Source organism: Callospermophilus lateralis, chromosome 14, assembly GCF_048772815.1.
Source record: "Callospermophilus lateralis isolate mCalLat2 chromosome 14, mCalLat2.hap1, whole genome shotgun sequence".
NCBI lineage: Eukaryota > Metazoa > Chordata > Mammalia > Rodentia > Sciuridae > Callospermophilus > Callospermophilus lateralis.
The window spans coordinates 30,096,037-30,106,194 of NC_135318.1; the positions used below are offsets into that span (position 1 = coordinate 30,096,037).

At 36.1% G+C, this 10,158-nt stretch overlaps 1 non-coding gene across 1 annotated transcript; it reads right to left on the reverse strand.

Moving 5' to 3' along the window:
* Positions 1–203: 203 nt before the first annotated feature.
* LOC143380879 (U6 spliceosomal RNA) lies at positions 204–310 on the reverse strand. The gene has a single exon (XR_013088748.1). It is a non-coding gene; the product is annotated as a U6 spliceosomal RNA (small nuclear RNA).
* Positions 311–10,158: the final 9,848 nt, after the last annotated feature.

Genomic DNA, 10,158 nt, shown 5'->3' on the forward strand with positions numbered 1-10,158 from the left:
CAGGAGGATCACAACTTCAAAGCCAGACTCAGTAATTTTTTTTTTTTTTTTTTTCACATGGATTATAGATTTATTTTTATTTTTTATTTTTTTTAATTAATTTTTATTGTAGGTTGTTCAAAACATTACATAGTTTTTGATATATCATAATTCACACTTTGATTCAAGTGGGATATGAACTCCCATTTTTACCCCATATACAGAAAAATATGGAACGCTTCACGAATTTGCGTGTCATCCTTGCGCAGGGGCCATGCTAATCTTCTCTGTATCGTTCCAATTTTAGTATATGTGCTGCCGAAGCGAGCACAGACTCAGTAATTTAATGAGACAGTAAGCAACCTAGTAAGATCCTGTCTCAAAATAAAAAATGAAAAAGGCTGAGGGTGTGGCTCAGTGGCTAAACACCACTGGGTTCAATGTCTGATAAAAAAAAAAAATCAGTTTCTGCCTCAGCATTCATTTTTAGTCCTGACATGGGTTGGTTGAAACACAGCCATATCCCATCCTTTTCTCTTTCTTTGTGATTTGTTATGATGTAGCATACTTGCTCCTCATCCTACTGACCCAAAACCCAACACATCCCATAGCTGGTGGACCCAATAAAATCTGATCACCAACAAGAGTCACTTAAGTTTTCCTACTTCCCACGTTCTCTTTAAATGAGCCAGTCAACCACCACCAAGGTAAAGCCTAAGTGGTAATACCCATGCACCTTAACAAAGGCATAGCCCCACAGGTCCTTTTTCCTCCCACTCCCCACCTGCTAGCCAGGTTCCCTGTCACCCCTGGGTTTCCCTAAAGTCTCTGGGACCTGTTAGATAAGTTCCTTATTTTTATTTTGCCTCCTCATTGTGTTTCACCTGACTGACACACTTAAATCTGAATTTCATTCTTTCAGTTTTCTCCTTGACATTGTCCATTTTGGCTTATGGCCCCTCTTAACAGATGTCAGAACCAAATTAGAAAAAAATCATTACAATAAAATCATAACACTGATAAATTATAGTCTCCAGAATATAGTAAGAACTCTTAAAACTCCAAAGTAAAAAGACAACCCAGAGTTGGGGGTATCACTCCGTGGAAGAGTGCTTAAAGTCTTGAGTTTGATTACCCATTGTCACAAGGGGGTAAAATTGCAATGTATGCGGTCGAGGGAGAAATAAAGAATGTCCTGTGCTTCTGCCCCTTTCAATACTTTATTCATTCAAATTACTCAATACAATTTCACTCTATAGGTTCTTAATCAAGAAAATGACAATCCTTAATGCTAGGCACTGCAATAGACATAATCAATTCACAGCAAACAATTCTAGATTAATTAATTCATAGCAAACAATTCCAGATTAATTCTAAGCACTGCAAAACATACTTAATCATGCCAGGCTAATGACAGACCTTCCCTCTGCATGCTAGTTCAAAAGTCTTAAGCCTTAGGCTTTATGTCCAGCAGATGCACACTCACTCAGACCGTGGTGACCAGGTCCGGAACCAAGGCAGGCTTTTCCTGGCGTGGAGTGGATGAATGGTTGAGGAGAGGGTGGTAGGGAGGAGTTGTGGCTCTCACCAAGGTCCAGATGAGGCGGTAGAGTTTGAGAGTGGTGAGGATCACACAGAGGCTCAGGAAACAAAGACAAGTGATGGGATGTCAGGTCCTCATCAGGCTCTCCTGCTCAAGTACATCCTTCTTTCAGCTGGCTGAATCCTTGTTCATTTGCTTTATTATTTATACTAAATTTGGGGGATTTTTGACCCACCCCCCTTCAATCCTTATCAGCTACCACTGAATTTCTCAGTGATATCATTTACCCTGGGGTCAGAAACAGCTGGTCTGGTGATCTCCACTCTGATCTTCTCCTTTCCCTCTTACCAGGTGAGGACAGCCTGCCAGGGGCTTCTCTGTGTTTATCAATAACTTGTTTGTGGCCATACTGGAGGGCTCTGTGGGTGTGCCTGGTGAGACTGCAGGTTTCAAACTGCAGTTTTTAAAATAGAATTGCTTAGGCTCAGGCCTAAGGCCATCCTCACACCCATCATCATCCCCACCTTCACTACACACACAAATACAAGTCAACCCAGTTAAAAAATGGGCAAAGGATTTGAATATACATTTCTTCAAAGATATATAAATGACCAATAAGTAAACAAAACAATGCTCATTACTCTTTAGAGAAATTCAAATCAAATCAGATGGTTACATTTAAAAAGCAAAACAAAACTGACTATAACAATTGGAATCCTCAAGTATATCTGCAGGAATGTAAAATAGAGTAGCTACCCGTGGACAGGTTTTTTTTACTTCCTCAAAAATTTACTGTATGACTCAGCAATTCCTAGGTATATACCTAAGAGAATTGGGTTTTATGTGAATGTTGATAGACATTACTCATTGCTGAGGTCTGAATGTTTTTGTTCCTTCAAAATTCACATTGAAACCTAATAGCCTAAATCCCAGGGTATTAAGAGCTGAGGTCTTTAGGTGATTAGGTTATGAGGGCAGACTAATGACCTTACATACAAGGTGCAAGGGAACTTGCTTGCTCCTTCTGCCATGTGAAGATGTAGCAAGAAGGTGCTATCTTTGAAGAAGAGAGCAGTCCCTCATATAATATGGGACTTCTCAGCTTCCAGAACTGTGAGCAATAAATTTCTATTGTTTATAAATTATTGTAAGGCATTTTGTTGTAGCTGCTGAACAGACTAAGACATTCATAATAGCTCAAAACTGGAGGGAGGCATAGAGAGTCATGGGTTTCTTTTGTGGGATGATGGAAATGTTCTAGAATTAGTGGTGAAAATCTTGTAAATATACTTAAAACTGCTGAAGTGTTTGCTTCAAGGGATGAATTTTATGTGTGGTATGTGAACTATATTTCTTAAAAAAGTAAGACTGTATGTCATCACATATTCTATGACCAGAAAACTTCTTTATTTAGATAAAAATAATTTTAGGCCGGGATTGTGGCTCAGAGATAGATCACTCACCAAGCATGCGTGAGGCACTGGGTTGGATCCTCAGCACACATAATAATAAAATTATGTATTGTGTCCACCTACAACTAAAAAAAAACCACTTAAAAATAATTTTAAAAGTATCACAGTTATACTGTGCTCCATAAATATGTACAATTTTTAAAAATAATTTTGAATGAAAAAATTATAATTTTAAAAATTACACTGAAGATTTGTTTGTATTTAAACTTTATTCCAAACTTTAAAAAATAGTGTTTGCATGTAATAGAGAGCTTCTGTGTCATTTTTTTATTCAAAATCTTGTAAATATTTACATTTCTTAATATATCATTGACAAAAATGATATTTTTATTTTTTGTTGTACTAGTATAAATTTAGGTTAAATGTCTTTTAAAATGTTAGAATAAAAATCACATTTTATTGGTTTCTCATAAAAGTTTTGTTTTTAATTTCAAAAGACTATAAGTGTTCAAAGATACATTTTAAAAAATTGGACATTTTTGGATGTACTGTTTATCATTAGTCAATATGGTTTTAGATGAAATATTATTATTGTACAAGAATTTATAAGGGGATAAATACTAGACAAGTTAAAATAACGTGAGAAGATATTTTCCAGATCCAGGACATATAATACAAATTCAAAACTTCTGGAAAATATTTTTCAGAAAAGCATCTGATGTTTGATACAAATTAATTTTTCCCTTATATTTTTCTTCAAATTATTTGAAGGAGCAAGATATATTTTTACTGTTAATATCTTTAATTTGTATTGCTATATTACTAATTTTTCAGTGTACAAAATTTCTGTTTTATAAGATACCAAAGTCATTCCTGTTAAATGGTTTTTTTCCTTTTACTCCTTGAAACTAAAGGTAGTTCAGTTATTTGATTAGTTGATGCTAGAACTTGACCTGGAGCTTATATAATTAGAAGAGACACTAGTTTTCCTCATTTAAAAGCCTGTTAGCTTATGACAGTCTCGTTTCAGGGGAAGTCAAATCTCTCTACTGCTTCTTTTTATAACCTTTAAGTTAATTCAGAATTCAGATCAGCCTTGATCTGAGGATGCTATAACCACAGCAAGCAACATGGGGTAAGTGTATGCTTTTAGGTACTTTAAGAGGTATTGGAAGGGAAAATATTTTTATAAGAAAACCCATCCATTCCTACCATATGGTGTTGTAATTTAATTTCAAGATAGACTAACATTTATTTAAGGCACTTTGGTAAATGAATAACTAAATAACTTTTTATTCAACAGTTATAATTATTTGTAAAACATTCATTCATTTCCTTGCCTAATTTTTATATTATGTCTTAATCTATCTTTGCATGTTATCAACTAATAATATGTTTTGGGGATTGAAGTTGTTCTGCATATTTACAAATTTAGTAAAAGTTGAGTTAAAATTTCAGAGCATCCTTAAAGAAAGAATGACAGGATTCTTGACTTACAAAGCAACATAATTCCAACATGTACATGCCTCTTTGGGAATAAAAATAATTAAAGAATGAAAAAGATTAAAGATGGTGGGAGATTGATTTATACTTTTGTAACAAAGAAATAGGATACTGGATTCTGTTAGAATTCATCCCTCTATGTTCAGAAAAAAAAGTATGCTGATTGAAAATGTGTGCAGATTAATTACACAGGGGCATTTATTTGTGAAACACTTTATGGGGTTTTGGGGACATGATGAGAAGAATTGGGTTTCACTTAAGGGCTTTCTATTCTTAAGTGACAAAAAGGTTCTGTTAAAATTAATATGAGTTTTTTGTATGCTGAAATAGCAGTGTTCTGAATGAATAGAAATGTCTTTGTACCACCCTTTTATCTTTTTATTAGTTTTTTTCAATACAAAATCAAATAACCATAAAACTATACCTATTTCATTAAATGCTACTTCTGAAGAATTCAACATAAATGATCAGAAATTTATGTGGCAGAGAAAATGTTCTGCCACATATTTATTTATTCTAAGCAGTTTCCACAAATTTAATCAATGTCTACATTTTTATTAATACTATGGACTCTGAAGACATAATCTAAACCTGTTTGAAAACACAGAGGCTTTTGAAAGGAAGATAACACTATTGTGAACTTTTAATACAAATATAAATGATATGTTTTGAAGCTAAAGTTAATGGAGAAGTGAACTGCCATGCATAGATCAATTCAATTTGGGCCAGAATTGGTGAGATGCCTGGATTCTCTTTGTTTCCTCTCTGTCCTTTCCTCCTATCCATATATGAGTGTACGTCACCAAAGAAAGCCACTAGTAAACTTTAAGCATAGTCAGAGACTTCCCTCCTTCTCCTCCACTTCTTTCCTTCTTTCCTTTTAATGACAGTAGTTCATTTGGGGGTGTCAAGGTTTGTTTTGAGAATCTTCAGAAATCAGTCAACCCTTCCAGTAAAAAAAAAAAAAAAAAAGGTGAAATCTTACAAAGATTTCCATATATTTTCAGGAGATTTACAGGTGACCTGAAACTCAATTTATGAACCCCCCACCCTTCTCTCCAGGTAAAGAACATTTTATTTTGATTTTGACTTTAGGACTGTAGTATGAGTTCTTCAAAATTTTTCTTAGTTTCTGAATTTTTATAAAATGAAAGAATCTTTAAGTTAATAATCTCTCAGAAACAGAGTTGAAATGCTGATCCCCTTTAATCTGCATACGAGAGAAACACAGTTTAACCAGCATTCTTCACACATTACTGCTGATAGTCTCCAAGGACTTGATTAATCACTTGTGCCTCTGTAGACAGTGCCACGAACCACCTTGGATGTCACCAAAGGAAAAAAAAATTCCTTGCTGATTATTCGCAAGGCACTTTCAGTGCCCCAGATAAGATGAACTAAACAAATCATAAATTGCTAAATATTACACAGGATGCTCTTCTGATCAGTAGGTATATGATTTAGATTTTGTTTGTTCCTGCCTTATTGATAAAAAGAGGTTAGTAGGTATCAACACCTGTTTCTATCTTTATATATTTTTTAAGTAATCAGAAAAATAAAGAAAGCAGCAGATGGTCAGATGGTCAAATTTATCCATTTGAGGAAATCTCCAGAATTCATTCTCAGACAACTACGAGGGAGTAGCTGACTGGGATCAGTCTTTGGGACCTACTTATCTCAGAGCTATTTGAGGATACTGCCTTTATGTGGGTCTACACCAGACCTTTCCATTTTCTTCAGGCTATGCTGGCCTGGGTTTAGTAAGTAACGAAGAGGCAAATATTAGAAAATCTTATGTTCTCTAAAAAGTCTCTTCTTCTTACATTTTCATTGGATTTCTCATAAAATATGTGGGTGGGTGGGGTGGTTAGAGATGGTATATAGAAATGGGTTAAAGAAATGATTTGTAAAAAGCGTAAGGAACCTTACTGTGTGAGGTGCCTACACCTGGGCAAAGGATGAATGATGAGAAAGAAGGGAAGGTTATATTTATTTGGATTCCCTTTTTATGTTTCTTTTTTTGTATAACCCAGAATTGAACATTCTTGACAAGTGCTCTACCACCAACCTACATCTCCAACCCTGGATATATTTATTTACTGAAATTCTTTTTTTGGTACTGGGTTTGAAACCCTGGGGTACTCAACCACTGAGCTACATCCCAGCCCCCCCCCCCCTTTTTTTTGTATTTTATTTAGAGTCGGTATCTCACTGAGTTGCTTAGGGCCTCACTAATTTGCTGAGGCTGGCTTTGAACACAGGATCCTCCTGTCTCAGCCTCTCAAACTATTGGGATTACAGGTGTGTGCCACCATGCCTGGCTTTACTGAAATTCATTTCAATACTCTTTCTCCATCTCCTAGGGGGGTTAGTGCATCTCCAGTTGACATCTGGGGAAAATAAAGTTAAGGCCCTGTTACTATTATAGACCAACAAGTTTATTATGAGGGTATATTCAGCCTAAGTTTAGAGGAATTTTGATTTTTTTTTTTTTTTTTTTTGGTGGTACTGGGGATTAAATTCAGGGACATTCTACCACGAAATTACCTCCCCAGTCCCTTTTTAAGTTTTTAAAAATTGAGGCTGGATCTCACTAAGTTGCCAAGGCTGACCTCAAACTCACAATCAACCTGATTCAACCTCTCAGATCTCTGGGATTAGAGGTGTGCACCACAGCACCCAACTGAAAATTCTTTTATGGACATATTTTTCACTTCTGAATCTGAGAATTACAATCCAAATCTTTTTCTTAGGCAGAGCATCCATTTAGCTCACGCAGTAACCTTTGAAATGCTGCTTCTGCTTGTGTCCTCCTTTCCTTTCTAATGAGTCGTTTTCTAATTCAGGGCATAATTATTTTGTACTTGGTTTATTATGGGGCCTACTTGCTGGCCTCTGCTGCTTGTCTTTTCTCCACAGCGCCACAAGAGTAATCTTCTTGTTACTCCACTGCTTAGAAACTTTCAGTGACTCTTTATTCTTTCCACTTACAGAGAAAGTTCCAAAGAAGATATTTATGGCTCTCCATCTGTCCCCAATCTGCTTGTCTCTACTTACCTTCTCCCCCACCCTCCAGGCTCCCTAGGGTCCCTAAATCCACTATGCGTTGTATTATGTTCTGTTGCTGATTCTGTTTTTACCATTTCCTGTGAAGCCCAGCTCCAATCCTTTCTCGACTCTCCACAGCTGGAACTCATCTTTTCTCCTCTGAAAGTTTTATGCACTTTATACTTTTCTTATTTCATTTCTCACAACCAATTGTGTATTATAATTATTTGTGGTGACTCGTCTTTCCTGCTAGACTGGAAGCTTCTTGTAGCAGGAACAATGTCATCTTTATATTTCTCTCAGCACCCAGCACAACACCTTTCACTAGGTGTGTGCATAATACTCATTGAATACTCATTGAATTCAAATGAACTGATTTTCCTATAACCCACAAAAAAACTAAAAACTTAATTTAAGCTAAACTTTCCTTTTATTCCCCCCCCCCCCAGTAAAGTGGCTCCATTTTCCAAGTTCCCGGATAAAGAACTCATATGAGTGAATAATAAAATATGGGCGATGAAAGGAGGAAAGGGAGGGAAAAAGGGCTGACATGACACATTGTAGGCTTTTGAAGAGTGGGACACTTGTTAGTAAGTAGAGAGCACACGTGGGCTGAAAGGAAACGTAAGAAAACTTTTCAGAATATAGAATGGTTCTTGTTTCTGGATCACTTCTTAAAGGGTCAGCGTATCAGTAAGGACTGAGTTCATCTGTATGATGGGGAAAATAACCCACAAAATAATATTAAACAAGCTAGAAGTTTACTTTTTTTCCCCTTCCACTAAAAAGAAAAACAAAACAAAAATCAAACTTTAGAGGCAAGCAGTCCAGGTCTGCAGTTCCTTGGTGTGTGGGGCTCAGGTTCTTTGTGTCTGGCTCTTCGGCCATCACTTCTAGCCAAAGAGCATTTCTAGGGCTCCATCTGCCTCCCTGGTGTTCAGCCATCAAGAAGATGGAATGGGAAGTAAAGATGTGTTCTCACTTTTAAGGAAATTTCTCAGAGGCCACCCACACTATTTCTTCTTAACATCACATGGGTAGAAATCTAGTCTCGTGGTTACACCTAACTATGAGGAACAAAGAGGAAATATACTCCTTTAACAGGGGTTCTAAAGAAAAAAGGAGACTCAATACTGGGTGTCATTTAGCAGTGTTCAGACAGACCCAAATATCATGCTTTCCGTTGCTTCTTAAATTCCTTTAGGACAAAGCATAGCATTATGCACAAAAGCAATCTTTTAAGAAAAAAATTTCAGTAGTTAAAGAAAACAAAACAAACAAAAAAGAAAAAGCCAAGCTGGAAATAAGCATAGATTCACTTAGACAAGAATGGGGCCCTTGACAAAATGACAAAGGTGACTAAATCAGCCTTTACTCTTCCTATCCCTATCCTCCCAACCCTCTTCTCCCTTAACCCTTACATCTGCACTGAGGTGAGTATATTATTACTATGCCAATCAGACTGCCTATAAAAGCAAAGTCCAGAAAGATTCAGGGAGTTGGCAAGACTGCCCCCACATGCTTCCAAGAATGCAAAAAAATAAAGTTACAGCTGTTTTGGGATCTGCTATAATGCTCACACACACACACACACACACACACACACACACACACACACACACTACAGAATGTTTTCCAAATAGATTTGTAGGGAATTTTGATTGTAGATCACCTCAATTAGCCCCTACAGAAAAACCTATTATAAACATATTTCACTTGACACTTGAAGTAGGTGATTGAATTTAGCGTGGGGTACTTAAGAGAAAAAAACCCTCTAGATTTGGGGTTTTCAATATTTTAGGGTCAGGTCAACTGCTTTGAACTCTTCTGATTGAGCAAAGCACCATAAGCCACGTTGATGAATTCTGTTTTTAAATGCATATAAATTTATTTTCACTAGTCACTCCAAAGATACCAATATTGAGGTAGTTATGCCTACTCAATACCGAATAAAAATTAAAAGGCTATGAGAAACAAGGACTTTTGCTTTTTTACTTTATATAGTTTTGAACAATCACAAATTTTCAACAATGAATTGCATACGTAGTAACAACTTTTAATTACAAATTTGTTTGGCAAAAGGATGGTATAAAACGTAAGGTAGTTGTCATGTCTATGACATTTTGTTTTTTACAGAACCTCTAGAGAAATCTGGAAGAAGACTTCAAAAAACATGATGTGATATGTCCTGCTGGAGGCAGGGCATGAGGTGAGTGGAAATCTCAGAGAACTTGTTTCTAGTAGGAACACAGAAGAACTGAGATCTTAGTTTCCACCAGTGATCATTCTTGAAGTAGAACTATTGAATTGCTTTGAAGAATTTTGCAAACTTCTTTGTTTAAAAACCATCAAATAAACAAATTAGGAATTTCCTTAGTTAACAGCAAGGGCTGATAGCCATCTTACAAACCAGCCATATTACGTCAGACTTTTACTGCACGTATGAGTGCTTACAACATTGGACATGAATGAACTATGTTTTAGTTGATTTCTATTTTGGCTGTCTTTGGGGATTGCAAAAAAGTCTTAGGAGAGGTGACATTTACTTTGCTTTGGATTAACAGGTCCTACTTTAAGATGGGCTTTATTACGTAACTTTATGGAGTAGGTAATTCATGCCCATTTTACAATTAAGGAAACCGTAAAGATGACAAAGTTGCACTTACTCAGGAC